The sequence below is a fragment of the Bos javanicus genome, chromosome 10 (genome assembly GCF_032452875.1).
Source record: "Bos javanicus breed banteng chromosome 10, ARS-OSU_banteng_1.0, whole genome shotgun sequence".
Taxonomy (NCBI): Eukaryota; Metazoa; Chordata; class Mammalia; order Artiodactyla; family Bovidae; genus Bos; species Bos javanicus.
Window position 1 is genome coordinate 4,262,508 of NC_083877.1, and position 19,796 is coordinate 4,282,303.

At 43.7% G+C, this 19,796-nt stretch overlaps 1 protein-coding gene across 3 annotated transcripts in view; it reads right to left on the reverse strand.

Annotated features, from left to right (window-relative positions):
- The window catches only part of CCDC112 (coiled-coil domain containing 112), a 218,052-nt gene that overhangs the window by 143,115 nt on the left and 55,141 nt on the right, over positions 1–19,796 (reverse strand). Inside the window, exon 2 of one of the 3 annotated variants that reach the window (XM_061429929.1) lies at positions 5,159–5,215. The exons of the other annotated variants lie outside the window; for them this stretch is intronic. The gene's annotated coding sequence lies outside the window, so the exon portion shown is untranslated. The remainder of the gene's footprint in view (positions 1–5,158; positions 5,216–19,796) is intronic. 3 annotated transcript variants of the gene reach the window in all.

Sequence of the window (19,796 nt, forward strand, 5' to 3'; positions counted from 1 at the left end):
GGCAATGGGCATATGTAATCCCTGGAAATCCCTAGCTTTTCCTGCACCAGGATTTTGCAGTGTTTCTAGACAACTTCTTCCCCTCCTCCTTGCACTAGAGAAAAGGGGTCCATTTCCTGCTCTGATGCAAAACGGATGCCAACTGCCTGGAATCCACTCATCACCACATGGTCTTTTCAAGTCAGAATGCTCCCCTCCCCAGGTCTCACGTGAGATTGCTGCAAGTCACAGGATGACCCTGTCAGTGATCTAAAATGGAGCCAGCTGAGCACGAGGGCCCACAGGCAGATGGAGAACTCAGCCAATTTCTCCTATGCCAGCATGAACTACTGGTCAAGCATTCACATCACATGAACATCATGAGAACATGTTCATACAAGTGTGTGGGGCGAGGGAGGTTTCCTCCTCTCCAAACACATGTTCTAAAGGTGTAAAACCCGCTAATGTGCCTCAGTCTAGAGCTACATTAGGAAGCGTGTGCATCCTTAGGGAACCACACGCTCTATACAGTTTATCAGGAAAGTCCAGACACGGGCACGTGCATGCCTTCGGTCCAGATGTTTGGTCTTGCTCCCATTTGTTCCGCTGGTTCCTGTCTCCCAAAGGACAGAGCCTGGGGCTGTACGCGTGGATCACCAGGGCTGAGTTGAACTAGTCAATTCAGCAGGTTTACATGCTCAGTCCGACCCTTACAAGAACCAAAAGGAGGTTCACTGTGGCTTTAGACAAGGGGTCATACTCTCCCTGGGAAGAAACTCAATGAGCTGTATTTGTGTTTGGACTGCCCTGCCCACACTCACTGCCCATTTTAGACAGCACATGACTCTGACTCACAGGAGAGAGCAAAGTACAGCATGATGGCTTTAAAACAGGCAGCACACCCACTGCCTTGGGCCAGAGCCCAAAAACACCCAAGTCCCCGAGTGCCAACATCGAGGCCCCTCTCCTCTCCTGGCATCGCCAAACAGTGAATGAGGTCACCCACATCCAGCAAAACAAAAGCAAACATTTAAAAATACCTTCCAAGCACACAAGTTGACAACTTGAACAAGAATGTGGGGGGGGGGGGAAAAAAGGCAAGTCATTTATAACTTGATGTCTTCTATGATATAGTTAGCTGTGCCCAGATGCTGCGGGTGGGATGAAGCCGGAAAGAGGCCACAACAACAGAGGCTCTGAGGCCATCAAGGAGGGGCTGGAGGACCTTTTCAGAAGAGCCAGCGGCTCCAGGTGACAGCATGGAAATGAAGTGCCACACACGCCAGCTCCCTTCCCCATGGCATCATGCCTTTGCTAGGTTAATTCTCAGAAGCTCTTTGCAGCCAGGTCTGAAACCCACTCAAATTTGCTCAGATAAGTGGTGAATTGTGTGGGGGTAGAAGGGAGAAAGGAGCATGCCCACTCTAGGTATGAAAAAGTCTTGGGAACTCAGGATGATGACTAATAAATTAGAGCTCAGAAGGGGCAGGAACTGGGATCCCTGAGAAGCACCCCCAAGTCAGAGCCAAGTGCCCTCACTTAGGGCAGGGGTCTCAGGTTCCAAAGCCTATGGGGGTTCACATACATGAAACAGGGGCCTTAAATGGGAAAGCTCTTGTCACTGAGGCTCAGGGTCCCATGGCAGCAAGTAATCACCTACAAAACTCTAGAGGAAGCCTTGCCTTCAAATGAAGGCAAAGGTTTATTCTAACTCTTTCCCATGAAACTTGCTAGTCTTTAGACATGAGTTTTCTTGATCATCCGACATAATTCTTTCTGGTTCACACGGTTGCCCTAGTTCAGATTTTATCATTAAAGTATGTGGTCAGGAACCAAGGTTATTTCCCATAGAAGTAACTGTCCTAAAATGGAAAACCCTAACTGTGCTCCCGTGAGCTTGGCAGGCCATGAGATCCCTCGGAAACCAATGTCACCTCTTCCACCATCTGCCTCTTTTGCTGCTATCTTCCTGCTGTGTCCTCATCCTGTTCTCATAAGCAGGGTTCTGATGCCACAGGCAAGAGTCAAAATAAACCTTTGCCTTCATTTGAAGCCTTGAGTAAATAAACTCCTGGGCACATGCCAACTCCTGTCGGTGCACATGTGTCCTCACCCATCAGCAAGAAGCAAACAACCAGGCAAAAACCACATGGAGATCACTGCCCGTTCCCAGGAGTGCGTGTTCAGGCAGTGTCAGTTCCCATCCAGGGGCTGGCGGACAGATTCCCTAACTAGCTCCGAGGGTCCTGGGGAGACGCTCCTCTGTGTTCTGTTGCCCCGATTCTCTGCATGGGCCCTGGGAAGGCCAGGTCCTTGGAGAGCCAATTAATAGTCCACATTTATGGAAGGAGGAGAGCCAGGGAAGGAGGGGAAGATGAGAAGTGGAAGTAAAAGAGAGGGAAAGGAAAGAGAGAAGGACAGTGACAGGGAGATGGGATGTGGGAAATAATACCCTTATTGCAGCCATTTAAATTAATACAGACTGAAGTCAGTCTGTACTTTAAATATTCAGATAATGATACTGAAGGAAATTTAACGAATGCAAACTCTTTGTGCTATTAATTTAGAAAATCAGGCTTGGGGAGGATTGTGCTATTGGAAATAACTCTATTACTAATAAAAAGAAATTGTAGAGAGATTGTAGAGAAAAAATTCAATCTGTACAAAAATATATACAGTGACAAATAAAAGACTCTCTCCACACCAAATTCCTGGGCCACTTTTCCTTCAGTTAGCAGATTTTAACTTCCTTCTGAGGAGAAAGAATAAACATATACACACACATACACTCCACATATAAAAAGTATATATGGAGAAGGCAATGGCACCCCACTCCAGTACTCTTGCCTGGAAAATCCCATGGATGGAGGAGCCTGGTGGGCTGTAGTCCATGGAGTCGCGAAGCGTCAGACATGACTGAGTGGCTTCACTTTCACTTTCATGCATTGGAGAAGGAAATGGCAACCCACTCCAGTGTTCTTTCCTGGAGAATCCCAGGGATGGGGGAGCCTGGTGGGCTGCCGTCTATGGGGATGCACAGAGTTGGACACGATTGAAGTGACTTAGCAGCAGCAGCAGCACACATATATGGTACAGTAAATTATACATGTATATATAATTTTGTATATGGTATATCATTTATTTTTTAATTTAAATTATAGATACATAATTAATATATGGCGCAATAAAACAATAAATATATAATATGTATTTAATTATATATAATTTATATATGGTATATGTTTATATATTATACAATGAATAAATATATATAATAAAATATATGACATAATTATATATGCCATATATTTGAACATCAACTAAAATGGACAGGAATGGTTGAATTTAATTCACGTGACCATTATATCTACTACTATGGGCAAGAATGCCTTAGGAGAAATGAATAGCCCTCACAGTCAACAAAAGAGGCTGAAATGCATTACTTGGGTGCAATCTCAAAAATGACAGAATTATCTGTTTGTTTCCAAGGCAAACCATTCAACATCACAGTAATCCAAGTCTATGCCCCAACCACTAACACCAAAGAAGATGAAGCTGAATGGTTTCATGGAGACCTATAAGACTTTCTAGAACTAACACCAAAAAAGGATGTCCTTTTCATCATAGGGGACTGGAATGCAAAAGTAGGAAGTCAAGAGATACCTGGAGTAACAGGCAAGTTTGGCTTTGGAGTACAATATGAAGCTGGGCAAAAGCTAACAGAGTTTTGGCAAGAGAACACACTGGTCAAAGCTAACACCATTTTTCAACAACACAAGAGACGACGCTACACATGGACATCACAAACTGGTCAAACTGAAATCAAATTTGATTGTACTGTTTGCAGCTGAAGATGGAGAAGCTCTATACAGGCAGCAAAAACAAGGCCAAGAGTTGACTGTGGCTGAGATCATCAGCTCCTTACTGCAAAATTCAGGCTTCAGTTGAAGAAAGTAGGTAAAACTACTAGACCATTCAGCTATGACCTAAATCAAATCCCTTATGATTACACAGTGGAGGTGATGAATAGATTCAAGGGATTAGATATGGTAGACAGAGTGCCTGAAGAACTATGGATGGTGGTGGGTAACACTGTACAGGAGGCAGTGACCAAAACCATCCCGAAGAAAAGAAATGCAATAAGGCAAGGTAGTTGTCTGAGGAGGCTTTACAAATAGCCGAGGAAAGGAGAGAATCGAAAAGCAAGGGAGAAAGGGAAAGATATACCCAACTGAATGCAGAGTTCCAGAGAATAGCAAGGAGAGATAAGAAGGTCTTCTTCAACAAATAGTGCAAAGAAATAGAGGAAAACAACAGAATGGCAAAGACTAGACATTTATTCAAGAAAATTGGAGATATCAAGGCAACATTTCATGCAAGGAAATGGGCACAATATAGGACAGAAGCGGTAAGGACCTAACAGAGGCAGAAGAGATTAAAAAGAGGTGGCAAGAATACACAGAAGAACTGTACAGAAAAGGTCTTAATGACCCGGATGACCACAGTGGTGTAGTCACTCGCCTAGAGCCAGACATCCTGGAGTGTGATATGAAGTCAAGTGGGCCTTCGGGCATTACTACCAACCAGGCTAGTGAAGGTGATGGAATTTCAGCTGAGCTATTTCAAATCCTAAAGGACGATGCTGTTACAGTGCTGCACTCAATATGTCAGCAAATTTGGAAAACTCGGCAATGACCACAGGACTGGAAAAGGTCAGTTTTCATTCCAATCCCAAAAAAGGGTAGTGCCAAAGAATGTTCAAACTACCATACAATTGTACTTATTTCACATGCTAGCAAGGTAATGGTAAAAATACTTCAAGTTAGGCTTCAGCAGTTCATGTACCAAGACGTTCCAGATATACAAGCTGTGTTTAGAAAAGGCAAAAGAACCAGAGATCAAATTGCCAACATTCAGTGGATCATAGAGAAAGCAAGCGAATCCCAGAAAAACATCTGCTTCATTGTCTACGAGAAAGCTTTTGACTCTGTGGATCACAACAAACTGTGGAAAATTCTTAAAGAGATGGAAATATCAGGCCACCTTCCCGGCCACCTGAGAAAACTGTGTGCAGCTCAAGAAGCAACAGCTAGAACCAGACATGGAACAAAGGACTGGTTCCAAACTGGGAAAGGAGCACAACAAGGCTATATATTGTCACTCTATTTATTCAACTTACCTGCAGAGTACAGCATGTGAAATGCCAGGCTGGATGAGTCACAAGCTGGAATCAAAACTGCCAGGAAAAATATCAACAACCTCAGATATGCAGATAATACCACTCTAATGGCAGCAAGCAAAAGGAACTAAAGAACCTCTTAAAGAAGGTAAAAGAGGAAGAGTGAAAAAGCTGGCTGAAAACTGAACATTCAAAAAATGAAGATTATGGCATCTGGTCCCATTCAGATCAGATCAGATCAGTCGCTCAGTCGTGTCCGATTCTTTGCGACCCCATGAATCGCAGCACGCCAGGCCTCCCTGTCCATCACCAACTCCCGGAGTTCACTGAGACTCACATCCATCGAGTCAGTGATGCCATCCAGCCATCTCATCCTCTGTCGTCCCCTTCTCCTCCTGCCCCCAATCCCTCCCAGCATCAGAGTCTTTTCCAATAAGTCAACTCTTTGCATGAGGTGGCCAAAGTACTGGAGTTTCAGCTTTAGCATCATTCCTTCCAAAGAAATCCCAGGGCTGATCTCCTTCAGAATGGACTGGTTGGATCTCCTTGCAGTCCAAGGGACTCTCAAGAGTCTTCTCCAACACCACAGTCAAAAGCATTAATTCTTTTGAAGGCGCTCAGCCTTCTTCACAGTCCAACTCCCACATCCATACATGACCACAGGAAAAACCATAGCCTTGACTAGATGAACCTTTGTTGGCAAAGTAATGTCTCTGCTTTTGAATATGCTATCTAGGTTGGTCATACTTTCCTTCCAAGGAGTAAGCGTCTTTTAATTTCATGGCTACAGTCACCATCTGCAGTGATTTTGGAGCCCAGAAAAATAAAGTCTGACACTGTTTCCACTGTTTCCCCATCTATTTCCATGAAGTGATGGGACCAGATGCCATGATCTTCATTTTCTGAATGTTGAGCTTTAAGCCAACTTTTTCACTCTCCACTTTCACTTTCATCAAGAGGCTTTTTAGTTCCTCTTCACTTTCTGCCATAAGGGTGATGTCATCTGCATATCTGAGGTGATTGACATTTCTCCCAGCAATCTTGATTCCAGCTTGTGTTTCCTCCAGTCCAGCGTTTCTCATGATGTACTCTGCATATAAGTTAAATGAACAGGGTGACAATATACAGCTTTGACATACTCCCTTTCCTATTTGGAACCAGTCTGTTGTTTCATGTCCAGTTCTAACTGTTGCTTCCCGACCTGCATACAGATTTCTCAAGAGGCAGGTCAGGCGGTCTGGTATTCCCATCTCTTTCAGAATTTTCCACAGTTTACTGTGATCCACACAGTCAAAGGCTTTGGCATAGTCAATAAAGCAGAAATAGATGTTTTTCTGGAACTGTTTTGCTTTTTCGATGATCCAGCGGATGTTGGCAATTTGATCTCTGGTTCCTCTGCCTTTTCTAAAACCAGCTTGAACATCAGGAAGTTCACGGTTCACATATTGCTGAAGCCTGGCTGGGAGAATTTTGAGCATTACTTTACTAGTGTGTGAGATGAGTGCAATTGTGCGGTAGTTTGAGCATTCTTTGGCATTGCTTTTCTTTGGGATTGGAATGAAAACTCATCTTTTCCAGTCCTGTGGCCACTGCTGAGTTTTCCAAATTTTCTGGCATATTGAGTGCAGCACTTTCACAGCATCATCTTTCAGGATTTGGAATAGCTCAACTGGAATTCCATCACCTGCACTAGCTTTGTTCGTAGTGATGCTTTCTAAGGCCCACTTGACTTCACATTCCAGGATGTCTGGCTCTAGGTCAGTGATCACACCATCGTGATTATCTGGGTCATGAAGATCTTTTTTGTACAGTTCTTCTGTGTATTCTTGCCATCTCTTCTTAATATCTTCTGCTTCTGTTAGGTCCATACCATTTCTGTCCTTTATCGAGCCCATCTTTGCATGAAATGTTCCTTTGGTATCTCTAATTTTCTTGAAGAGATCTCTAGTCTTTCCCATTCTGTTGTTTTCCTCTATTTCTTTGCATTGATCGCTGAAGAAGGCTTTCTTATCTCTTCTTGTTATTCTTTGGAACTCTGCATTCAGATGTTTATATCTTTCCTTTTCTCCTTTGCTTTTTTTCTCTTCTCTTCACAGCTATTTGTAAGGCCTCCCCAGACAGCCATTTTGCTTTTTTGCATTTCTTTTCCATGGGGATGGTCTTGATCCCTGTCTCCTGTACAATGTCATGAACCTCATTCCATAGTTCATCAGGCACTCTATCTATCAGATCTAGGCCCTTAAATCTATTTCTCACTTCCACTGTATAATCATAAGGGATTTGATTTAGGTCATACCTGAATGGTCTAGTGGTTTTCCCTACTTTCTTCAATTTCAGTCTGCATTTGGCAATAAGGAGTTCATGGTCTGAGCCACAGTCAGCTCCTGGTCTTGTTTTTGCTGACAGTATAGAGCTTCTCCATCTTTGGCTGCAAAGAATATAATAATCTGATTTCAGTGTTGATCATCTGGTGATGTCCATGTATAGAGTCTTCTCTTGTGTTGTTGGAAGAGGGTGTTTGTTATGACCATTGCATTTTCTTGGCAAAACTCTATTAGTCTTTGCCCTGCTTCATTCCGTATTCCAAGGCCAAATTTGCCTGTTACTCCAGGTGTTTCTTGACTTCTTACTTTTGCATTCTAGTCCCCTACAATGAAAAGGACATCTTCTTTGGGTGTTAGTTCTAAAAGGTCTTGTGGGTCTTCATAGAACCGTTCAACTTCAGCTTCTTCAGCATTACTGGTTGGGGCATAGACTTGGATTACTGTGATATTGAATGGTTTGCCTTGGAAATGAACAAAGATCATTCTGTCATTTTTGAGATTGCATCCAAGTACTGCATTTCAGACTCTTTTGTTGCCCATGATGGCCACTCCATTTCTTCTGAGGGATTCCTGCCCGCAGTAGTAGATACAATGGTCATCTGAGTTAAATTCACCCATTCCAGTCCATTTCAGTTCGCTGATTCCTAGAATGTTGACATTCACTCTTGCCATCTCTTGTTTGACCACTTCCAATTTGCCTTGATTCATGGACCTGACATTCCAGGTTCCTATGCAATATTGCTCTTTACAGCATCGGACCTTGCTTCTATCACCAGTCACATCCACAGCTGGGTATTCTTTGCTTCATGGCAAATAGATGAGGAAAAAGTGAAAACAGTAACAGACTTTATTTTCCTGGGCTCCAAAATCACTGCCAATGGTGACTGCAGCCATGAAATTAAAAGATGCTTGCTCCTTGGAAGAAAAACTATGACAAACCTAGACAGCATATTAAAAAAGCAGAGACATAATTTGCCAACAAAAGTCCATCTAGTCAAAACTATTGTTTTTCCACAAGTCATGTATGAATGTGAGAGCTGGACCATAAGAAAGGCTGAGCACTAAAAAATTTATGGTTTTGAATTGTTGTGCTAGAGAATACTCTTGAAAGTCCCTTGGACAGCAAGAAGATCAAACCAGTCAATCCTAAAGGAAATCAACCCTGGATATTCATTGGAAGGACTGAAGCTCCAGTACTCTGGCCACCTGATGCAAAGAGTCGACTCATTGAAAAAAAAGACCCTGATGCTGGAAAAGACTGAAGGCAAAAGGAGAAAGGGGTGACAGAGGATGAGATGGTTAGTTAGCATCACTGACCCAATGAACATGAACTTGAGCAAACTCTGGGAGATAGTAGAGGATAGGGAAGGGTGGTGTACTGTAGTCCATGGGGTCGCAAAGAGTCAGACATGATTGACCAACTGAACAACAATTATATACACAATTTATATTTATATCATACAATTTATACAAAAGAGATCAAACTACACATGCTTTTTTGTAACTTACTCATTCTCACTGAATGATAAGACCTAAGGCTCTTTCATGCCAACCCAGGTCTCACTGTTTGCCTGGCTGCCTGATATCCCACTGAAGGCTTATTACTGTAACCAGTCCCCATTCATGGATACGTAGGCGGCTTATAGTGTTGGCTCTTACAAACAATACTGGTTCTTGGTGAATATCTACCAGGTGAAATCCTGACTGGAATTGCTGAGTCAACAACTCTATACACCTTTATTTTTGATTAGTGCTGTATTTATTGTACAATAAACAATCTGTTACCTGTATTAATTAGTTTTTAGGCTTTCTGTATCTAATTAAAAACCTAGAGTAGTTTTGGCTTAACTACATGAAAGTATATTTTCTCTTTGTAAAATAAGATCAGAGACTGGCACTTCAGAAAGTCATCAGAGACCGAGGTTCCTTCTTTTTCTCTGCTCTGCTACACCAGGTATGTGACTTCTACCCTCAGTGGTCCAGTGTAGTTACTGAAGCTCAATACCTCACAACTGCATTCCAGGCAGCAGTAGAAAGAGAGGACAGAAAAGAGAGACACACCTCCTAGACGAGTTAGCTCCCTTTAAAGAGCCTTCCAGAAAGTCCTATATAACATTTCTGCTTATATCTCACTGACCAGAACAAAATCAAATGACCATGCCTTATAATAAGGGGGCTGGGAATATTTGGGCAGCCATTCAGCCTGTTAAACAATTAGGTTCAGCTTCTAAGGAAGTACAAGAGAAAGGGGGCAAGGAGCTTTTCCCACACATCATTACTCATCTTGATAAACTCCAAAATGTTTCTTCTCTTCAATTTTTAGCAGAAAGAGCTGGATACAGACATTTATAACAAACAAAAAAGCTCTTCTACAACTCCCACCTTCTCATGGCTCTGTTTCATCTCTCTATTAAAGCGGGCATTTGGATGGCTTCATCTGAGAGAAACAGCAATGTTCATCGATACACAGAGCAGACATGTAGCTCTGAGAAGCTTCTGGCGCATGGCAGTGGCAGCTGTCATCACCAGGAAAGCCTTGGCTCCATGCATAATGAGTCCCCGCAAATCCATCCTCCAGCTCTAACAAAATTCAACTCAGAGACAATCTTGCTTCAGCTAACTCCTTCCCACTCCCCCATATTTTTTGGAGAAAACTCCAGTCCTATGATTTCCTCTATAAATATCTCAGCATATATCTCTAAAAAACAGACTCACAAAAACACCACAATGCCATCATCACATGTAAAAATAAAAACTCCTTAATACAAAAAGCCAGTGTTCAGCTTTCCAAGTCTCCAACTTTTTAACAATTTGCTTAAACAAAGAACCCAAATACGGTCCCTGCATTGCACCCGTCTATCCCCCACCCAGCCCAAATTTGGTGTTGCACCCTTCTGCTTAAATATAGGAAGAGTAACATAATAAAATCATTGACAAAGAACTTATGTTTCATGTTCTGCATGGTTCAAAATCTTGTCTCTGAAAGCAATTTCCAGAATGTGTCCTCCAAAAAGGCTCACCTGAATATATAGTATCAGGTATCAAGCAGCGTGTTCAAGTATCTGGGAGACAGAATCAATTCCCTGCCTATAGCTCAGACAGAATTAGTCTGGGCCTCGGTGTGTGCACCCTCTTGGCTAACCTCTGGGCTTTAGGAATGTCCAGGGCTCCTCAAAGCTCAGTTTCCTGGTTCACATCCTCTATCCTTTCCGGCTGGAAGATTGCCCTTCCCTGACTTGGTTTCTGCCTTCTGGATTTTTCCATGCCCACATGCCGTGTCCCTGCTTTCAACCTGCCTTGGTGGCTAGTTTTTAACCTCTGTTCCTAGATCCCAGCTTGGCTCTCCTCGTCCCAGTTGTGGATCCACCCCCTTTCCCAAACTGTCATTTCCGTCATTTCCCACACACACACACATGCACATGACCGTCATCACCACTAAACACACGAGGCCAAATCATTTCTCTTTAATTGGCCATGTTATCACCATACCTCCTATTTCCTTCTGTCTTGCAGAAATTAATCACGTGGTGAGGCAGTAACACGGCTAAACGCATGCATGACAGCAATGCCCCTCCCCACAATCTGAATATAATAACAGATGTCCAGCCTGACATGGGGACCTGGTATTTACTTGGTGTACAGAGACTCCCCGGGATGTTGAATGATCAGAATTTACTGTATGATGTACTGATGTATAATGTGTGTCCAAACATAAGTTTAGTTTGGTGGCAAAGACGAAATTGTAAGAGTCTTGTTTCAGCAGCCTTACTGGATAAATTATACTTCTAAAATCCTGGGGCTGAATTAGTGCAGTAGCCAAAGAAAGGATCACAATGGGAGAAACACCGTTACTCTTCAAGTGTATTCACGCTCTGCTTTCTTCCTCTGCTCTGATCCTAAATGTTCTTGGCTTATCTGTACAAAACAGTCTCCTAAAATAATTTCCCCTCTAGGAGTCTCTGTCTCTGCTCCCTTCAATGGTGTAAACGAGTACCTTCTCAGTGGCTACCCTTTCCGTGAACTTTCTGCCTTCCAGAAATAGAGCTTGGCTAGAGCCGGCTAATCCTGGGTCCTGTGAACTGTCCCAGCGTGGAGGGGGCAGGCTGCTGTGACCGAGACTTATATAAAACTCTCCAGGGAGGTGCAGAGCCCAGCAGACGTAGGACCGCACCAGGCAGGGCCTCCCAGCTGGCCCAGCACTCCCTGCCCCTGCCATGCGAGCTATTGGCTAACTCAGGGTGGTTAATTTCATCACCTGTTATTTCCACTACAGCTCTGGCTGCTACCTTACTAGGGAATCTGAGGGAAGGTATCCGTCTACTTGCTAAGTCCAGATCAAGAAAGCAAGAACTCTTTGAAAGGACAACGTTCTTGACCGGGCCAGAGAACTAGGACTGAAACCCAGGCCCATCCCTACCCCGAGTGGCTGCAGCAGCACATTTATTCAAGGGATGGGCTGAACTGCAAGCCCCATGGAGGACAGCTATTTAGGCACAGAATCCTTGAACTAGAAGGGACTTGAGGAAGAGAGATGGTGCCGGGCAACTCTCTCATGACTGTTGTTAAAGGACATCAGGGTAACTGTCTAATAGACATCGCCACCTCCCTGAGAGCCCTTGCATGCAGAGAGGAATGAAGGAAGGAGCTGGAAAGCCACCTGAAATGCATGGTTCTCCTCCAGTTCAGAGAAAAGCCTTAACAGGAGAGACTCTGGAAGCAACAGGAAAACTAAGATGCAGGTCACTAGCAGATCTACTTCTTCCTTCTATTCCTCACTCCCAGTTCCATGGAAAATCAGGGGAGGTGATTCTACAGACAACATCCTAAGTGCCGTAACTGGTGAAGGCACATGTACTTGAAAAGTTACGTGATCTGGCAAAATATTTGTCTCAACTGAATCCTCTCAGCTCCGTGCTTCAATTCATTTACCTGTGCTATCTTCAGTAGGCTATTTTTACATGCCAAAAAGGAAAAGGTCTTTCACACAGACACACACAGTCTCCTGGTCACAGTCCAAGCCACCAGGCCTTGCCAAAGGAAACTGACCACTGCAGGTGGTCAGCATCGCTGAGAAGGATGCTCTTCTGGAACCAGCAGCCAAGTCCCTTGTCTTGAGCATGTTTAGTTATTGAGCAACTTTCAGCGCTGTCTTTACTTGCACATGTTAGAAAGGCTCCTTTAATCCATGTAAACTATCCACATACGTAGAATGAAGATTTCCTTTTAGACACCAAACTCCAGAAGCAACTCTTAATAGGAAAGTATAATTTACTGGAAAAGATGACAGACAAGGCTAGAATCAGTGCAGGGACCCGAGTAACAACTGGCTCTACAGGGAAATAAAACTCCAATTTGTTGTGTTTGCCATTTTCCACAGTGTTAATACTCCCACCTAGGCCAAGACCAAGCTACTCAGCTAACTTGCTTGAATATGGAGTTGGGAGGAGATGCATACAATTGGCTCTTGAAGGCAGATGTGAGCCGGTGAAAGGTCTCCTCAGTAGGCCACGAGCTGGAATGCTCAACCACAAATCATTCCTATCTCTTCCAGGGCATCTCACTTTTCCTACACCAGTGTAGAACTACAGGATTTTTATTTACTTTATCTTTGTTCCCCCAAAAGGATCAAATCAGGCCGTTTTTGAATCACTATTGTGTCTTGGTCTCTTCACTGTACAGAACTGACTCAATCCTTACTTTGGGATTCTACTAAAATCTAGACAACTTTGGGATGACTTGATAAGGATCTGTGGAACCAAGAGAAGCAGAAGAGCACAATGATTGAGAATAGGATTTACCATCCAAGCAAAGAGGGTTCAAAGTCAATTCTATCATGAAGATAAGCTAGGAGAAACAACTCAATCAAAGAATCAGTGGAAGATCTAAAAAGACATTTTTCTAAAGAAGACATACAGATGGCCAAGAGGCACTTGAACAGATGCTCAACATCGCTAATCATGAGAGAACTGTAAATCAAAACTACAGTGACATATTGCCTCGCACCAGTCAGAATGGCCAACGTCAAGAAATAAAAGCAATAAATGCTGGAGAGGATATGGAGAAAAGGGAATCCTCCTATACTGTTGGTGGGAATATAAATTGGTATAACTACTATGAAGAACAGTATGGAAGTTCCTTAAAAACTAAAAACAGATGTACCATATGACCCAGCAATCCCACTGCTGGTCATATACCTGGAGAAAACCATAGTGCAAAATGATATGTGCACTCCAATGTCACAGCACTATTTCCAACAGCCAAGATACGAAAGCAACTTAAGTGTCCATCGATATATGAATGGATAAATAAGATGTGGAGTGTCTGACTCTATCAACCCCACTTCACACCTATAAACAAACTGTCCCAGAGAGGTGAGTGACTTAGACAAAGGCTGGACAATCTTTGCGTCAGAACTGGGCCATCCTGGACTTCAGGTCTCCTTCCACGTCTATTCGTTACACAAGGATTCCAACCAAAGGTCATTTTTCCCTTATCAAGCCCCAAGCTGGACAACAGCCCCATTCCAAAGCCTGCCTCCAAAGGATGATGAATCCTCTTCGCTCTCCCAGTCTGTGTCTGAACACACTGTTCCCATCCTACATTTGGCCAGGGAACCTTTCTGAGCTTGACTAGTTCTACGTGATGAGAGCACAGCTGAGGCTCTTGGACTTCCCTAAATGGACTCTTACTTGTGAGTGATGTAAAGGCTTTGGAATTCTCAAAGGAAAAGCATTAAACAAACACTGGAGCTGGGAATGACTTGAGGGATGATCTAGCCCAGCTTCTCATGGCACTGACAAGCAATCAAGGTAGGGAGCTTGAGGGACATGAATCAGATTCCCAGACTGGTTGGCCAGTGGCCAAAGGGAGCCTAGGTCCCAGGCCTCCTGGCTCCTGTGTGCTGCTCTTTCACCTTAGGCCAAGGCTATTTGGGGGGCCTTTGAATCCTCTTCTATAGACTTGGGATTTTCCATTGCTTTTTATAGAAGGCATTGAAAAAGAAAATAGAGGCAAGATCATAAACCCAAATGTGGAAAATAAACACAAGTTCTTCCTTTTCTGTTGCATGATCCTGCTATTTCTTTCCCTAGAGGTAGACACGGCAACCCACTCCAGGGTCTTGCCTGGAGAAACCTATGGACAGAGGAACCTGGCAGGCTATGGTCCATAGGGTCACAAAGAGTTGGACATGACTGAAGTGACAGCATGCTATTTCTTTACCCATTACACCCAACGCAGGGAAGATTAGAAAATGTCAATTAAGTACCACACCTTTAAACATTCTGTGGTATTTTTAACATATAAGTGAAATCTGATTCCCAATGAGATTTCCTTATACAAATGAAATCAAACGTCTGAATGAGTGGAATAAACACCAAGCTCAGAATGTCTTGGAATTCTTCTTTCTAAATAGTCTTAATAATTTCCTTTAGAGTACTTGCGTGTCTTCAGTGAAATGACCCTATACCTTGGTGAAACTGGGCTCTTACCACCTCCTCTAGCAAAGGCCACCCAAAAAAAGACTCCACTGTGCACCTTCATCTGTGAACCATGATGACAGAGAATGTTGACCAGTTATGTAAACTGAGTATTCCTCCAGCTCTGAGGAAGCCAACTGTCTTAGGGAACCTGTACTTCAGGAAAGAGACCTAGCTACGCCTGCTTTCACTATCAAGAACAAATCAGTCTCCCTTCAAGACCCAGATAAGCAATTCTAGTGAGGTTTGGTATATAGTCCCCTTCCTCCCTCCTTCCAATCTCCTGGGTTGCTTGCTGACACCAAAATTTTCTTTTACAAATGGTTGCACATAGAAAGGTAGGGCTTCCGTTGGTGGCTCATCAGTAAAGGATCTGCCTGCCAATGCAAGAGACGTGGGTTCGATCCCTGGTCTGGGAAGACTCCACATGCATGAGGCAACTAAGCCCACAAGCCAGAGTTCCTGATGGCCGCATACCCTAGAGCCCGTGCTCCGCAACAGGAGAAGCCACTGCAGTGAGAAGCCTGGGTACCGCAACGTGGCCTCTCTCCCCACAACTTGATAAAGCATGCACAGCAATGAAGACCCAGCACAGCAAAACATAACAAATAAATAAAAACCCCAAAGAGGCACAAGCTCAGATTTCCTCAATTACACAAGGCTCCTTCAAAGGCTCCCTAGCTAATTATATGTTTATACGTTTGTTTGTTTTTTTTCTTCCTTAAAGAAGCCCCCTTCTCCAGATTACATATTTAGCCCCTGAGTGTGCCAGGTCAAGATTCTGTAGCAGAGTCACATGTGCAGGGCAGGCTGATGTGGTCCTGGACTGAAGTGCTCAGAGTTGCCTCTTCCACTTAGGTTTACTACAAGGACCACATCTCTCTATTTTCTGTGAAATCTACCTGATTTCGTCCCACTCTGCTGAGCTGTTGTGCGCAGACACACACACACACAAACACACACACACACATGCACACACACCCCTGAGGGTGGCTGCCCTGTCCATGCTTGGCACAAATTTCTGCCAAGACCAAAAACTTCAGAGTCTGTGTCCCCATCCCCTCAGGCACAGCATACAACCATCCCCCTGAGGATTAGCCACTTCCTTGGGCTCCACTGACGGGGAAGAACAAATCTGACTCCATACTGCATCTGGTTTTTTTTACTTTTAACCTTTGCGTTCTATTGCTTTTGTTACCAATTAATCATTAAAGGGGTGTTGTCTACAGCTTAAAGTGTACATAATGGCCCATCTCCAAGAGCCCTGCTTCTCATGCCTGGGTGTTAAACTAAAATATCTTTGTTTAGATCACAGGAAACATCCTGACTAGGCCCACCTATCAAGGAAAGAAGAAATTAACACATTCCCTCCAGAGTCTGGCTGGAACCAGGAAATATCTGTAACAACTTACTGCCTTAGGGGGCTTCCCTGGTAGCTCAGTGATAAAGAATCTGCCTGCTGATGCAGGAGATGTGCGCTCAATCCCTGGAATCAGGAAGATCCCCTGGAGAAGGAAATGGCAACCCACTCCAGTATTCTTGCCTGAGAAATCCCATGGACAGAGGAACCTGGTGGGCTACAGTCCATGGGGTCACAAAAAAGTAAGACGTGACTCAACAACAACAACAAATTGCCTTTTTTACTTTATCTCCTCAACTCTCCCTCTCTGCTCTATTAAAACAACTAGCATTCAAATCCAAGCAAGATGGTTCTTTGGGACATTAGTCCACCATCTTCTTGGTCTGCTGGCTTTACAAATAACACTGCTATTCATTGTCCCAACACCTTGTCTCTCACCTGACTGGCCTGCTATGCAGTGAGCAGTATGAACCTGGACTCAGTAACACTTCTGACCAAATGGCGGGCACACTCCCTTCTCCAGAAACCCACTGACCTATTTCCTCTTCTGCTACGAGAGAACCTCTCTCCTCTTCACTAAGCAGCTTCCTTTAAGACACTTGCCTCTTCTCTTTTCCGTTCTTTTAAGATAATCGTTTTGGTCTACTCTACCCCGAGTCTGAAGATAAACCAAACGCATGGGGTAGAGGCCCTGATCAGCAAACACTCCCAAGAAGAGAGAAGATTATGTTAGCTCCATTTGATGTAGACAAAAAGGGCAGAGGGGAGTGAAAACAGTACATTTCCACGTTAAAATAGAAGGCTTCTTTCCATTAAGCCCACATGTCACCACACGCAGCTGCTCTAGCCTCCTTATGTTTCTAATCACTGGGAGAAAAGGCTGTAAGCCCTTCTTGAATTTAGATGGGTATAGAAGACAATATGGGTTGCATATAAAGGAATGCTCGTTTCTAGGCTTGATCCCTGGGCCAGGAAAAACTCTCTAAGTGAGTAGCCAGCGCTCTACATGGTTGGCCCAGCTCTAAAACAGTTAAGCTTCTCACTCTCCTATTTAGTGAGCCAATATTTGCAAAAGTGCTGCAAATATCACCACAAGGAAATGTTATTAATATGTTCCATGGCCCCATTTTTATTGTTTGTTTATTGTTTTTCTACTCCAGATTCATTATAAGGTCTCTTATCAGGTGGTTTGCAGCTCGGGGTAGAAAGGTTCATTGCTGAACAAGAAATAGCCACACAGTCCCTCTTGAAAGGCAGACCTAACCAAGGAAACCCTGACGTCTCCTCGGTTCTTTAATCAGCAGGACTGCCTAATCCCAAAGGGCAGGAGAGCTGGCTGTTGATATTTACCCAGCTTGTGAGCAGGGGTGATCCAGCCAGGCTGTAAACAGTTCATAAAGAAATGTATGCTCTCTTTGAGAACTGGGGTCAGTTCTCTATTACTTTTTGTTTTTGGTGCAGGGTTACCTGATTGCTTGAATCCATTTCACATTAATAGAATAACCAGGTGCATAAGGCTTTCCTATGCTCAAAGAGGTGATGAATTCAATTCTGCGGTGAATCAGATCTTTGGGGAAGAGTGACCTCTCTCGGGGTTTTCCCCCAGGGCTTGTAAACTCTGTGACACAAATCTAGCTGACTGTCTGCACTCCTGAGAATTACAGCTTCCGGTCCACGTCTGTGTGCCTTCACTCACACTTCAGTCGCTCAGTCATGTCCGACTCTTTGCGACCCCATGGATTGCAGCACGCCAGGCCTCCCTGTCCCCACCAACTCCTCGAGTTCACTCAAACTCTTGTCCATTGAGTCAGTGATGCCATCCAACCATCTCATCCTCTTTCATCCCCTTCTCTTCCTGACTTCAATCTTTCCCAGTATCAGGGTCTTGTCCAATGAGTCAGCTCTTTGCATCAGGTGGCCAAAGTACTGGAGTTTCAACTTCAACATCAGTTCTTCCAATGAACACCCAGGACTGATTTCCTTAGGATGGACCGGTTGGATCTCCTTGCAGTCCAAGGGACTCTCAAGAGTCTTCTCCAACACCACACTTCAAAAGCATCAATTCTTCAGTGCTCAGTCTTCTTCACAGTCCAACTCTCACATCCATACATGACCACTGGAAAAACCATAGCCTTGACTAGACGGACCTTTGTTGACAAAGTAATGTCTCTGCTTTTTAATATGCTATCTAGGTTGGTCATAACTTTTCTTCCAAGGAGTAAGCATCTTTTTATTTCATGGCTGCAGTCACCATCTGCAGTGATTTTGGAGCCCCCCAAAATAAAGTCAGCCACTGTTTCCCCATCTACTTGCCATGAAGTGATGGGGCTGGATGCCATGATCTTCGTTTTCTGAATGTTGAGCTTTAAGCCAACTTTTTCACCCTCCTTTTTCACTTTCGTCAAGAGGCTCTTTAGTTCCTCTTCACTTTCTGCCATAAGGGTGATGTCATCTGCATATCTGAGGTTTTGATATTTCTCCCAGCAATCTTGATTCCAGCTTGTGCTTCCTTCATCCCAGCATTTCTCATGATGTTTTTAACTCTGCATATAAGTTAAATAAGCACAGTGACAATATACAGCCTTGATGTACTCCTTTCCTATCTGGAACCAGTCTGTTGTTCCATGTCCAGTTCTAACTGTTGCTTCCTGACCTGCATACAGATTTCTCAAGAGGCAGGTCAGGTGGTCTGGCATTCCCATCTCTTTCAGAATCTAAAGTTGCCAAAACAACACTCTTGCTAATGATGTTTTAAATTTCCCTGTTACCCAACTTAGTGCTAAGCACACACAAGGAACAGAATAAATAGTCCTCTGTTGATTCCACCTCTCTGTATTTAGCCTGAAACTAGAATGTCCAAGGAGAAAAACTCCTCCGGAATCAATTTGCTGATACTGGATGCCACCTTAAGCATACCTGAGACTTCTATCACTCTCGCTGTATTTTATCTCTAGAACCCACTAGTGCCTGTCTCTATATTGAATTAATCTGACATTTTTAAGCCTTTAGCAAAGCACCACCAAATTTCCCCAGGATGTTTCCTATCAGTTACTCATCCTAACATACCTGTTGGGCAGAGGAGTGTAAGCACTGGCATTTTATAAAACAGGAAACACACTCCTGATGACACAGAGGGAATCTGAGACAGAACCATGATTGGACTTCTAGATACACACTCAGGGCTTACATGACCTGAGACAATGGTACGTATTTTCATCATTGACTCATTATTCAAAGCATGACCTTCTTCAAAAAGCCTTTCTCAACCACTCCAGTCCACAGGGACTCTTTTCTAGCACACCCCTCCCCAACCACCTCTCAAACTCCTAACACATACTATATTTGTATGTTACGCTGGTCTTTAATAACATGCTCTTTACAATTATTTTCAATGGATAACAATATCTTCTCTCTGGAATATTACCTCCTTAAGGATATCCCTGTCTGTATTCCTCTACCACCCCCAGCACCATGCT